Below are 808 nucleotides of genomic sequence, written 5' to 3'. Positions count from 1 at the left end.
GCCCCCCCCACCGCTGACGGCGGGATCGAGACTCAGAGCGCAAGCCAGCGAGAGGATGAAAACTAATGCAAGTGGGTCTTAATGACCCATTTGCATTCATTTCGCGGGTCCAGCACTATTCTCTAGCTCTCCGTGATTCTCTGGCCCCTCGGCCGGGAATCTGTTCTCATCAAACGGGAGCCTGGCACAGTGGACCTCTTTAGGGTAGTTGCCCCCAAAGTCCATCTGTGGGCCACCCGCCCCCTCCCCCACCACCCCCACAATGCAGTACCTGAACACCTCTCCTCTACCAGTTCCTCCCCATGCCTCCACACCCCAGAAACCCCCAGAACGGGAGAACTCCCCAAGATATTTCCCAGCTTGGTCACTGTCTGTGCGGAGTCTGCACATTCTCCCCGTTTCTGCGTGGGTTTCCTCCGGGTACTCCGGTTTCCTCCCACAAGTCCCGAAATACATGCTTGTTAGATGAATTGGACATTCTGAATTCTCCCTCCGTATTCAGCTGAAATAGCTCAGTACCAGCTGAAATAACTCAGTTGGGCGAACGTTAGACTGAAGATCTAAAGGTCCCTGGTTCAATCCCGGGTTCCGGCATCGCACCGGGTGCTGCGTTTTCTATTTCAGGGGCTGGTTTAGCACACTGAGCTAAATCGCTGGCTTTTAAAGCAGACCAAGGCAGGCCAGCAGCACGGTTCGATTCCAGTACCAGCCTCCCCAAACAGGCGCCGGAATGTGGCGACTAGGGGCTTTTCACAGTAACTTCATTTGAAGCCTACTTGTGACAATAAGCGATTTTCATTTTCATTTC

At 53.8% G+C, this 808-nt stretch overlaps 1 non-coding gene across 1 annotated transcript; it reads left to right on the top strand.

The window, feature by feature from the left end:
- Positions 1-521: 521 nt before the first annotated feature.
- On the top strand, positions 522-594 carry trnaf-gaa (transfer RNA phenylalanine (anticodon GAA)). The gene has a single exon. It is a non-coding gene; the product is annotated as a tRNA-Phe (tRNA).
- The last annotated feature ends 214 nt before the right edge of the window (positions 595-808 follow it).

This window comes from Scyliorhinus torazame, chromosome 14 (genome assembly GCF_047496885.1).
Source record: "Scyliorhinus torazame isolate Kashiwa2021f chromosome 14, sScyTor2.1, whole genome shotgun sequence".
Classification (NCBI taxonomy): domain Eukaryota; kingdom Metazoa; phylum Chordata; class Chondrichthyes; order Carcharhiniformes; family Scyliorhinidae; genus Scyliorhinus; species Scyliorhinus torazame.
This window is presented reverse-complemented; position numbering and strand designations above follow the sequence as displayed.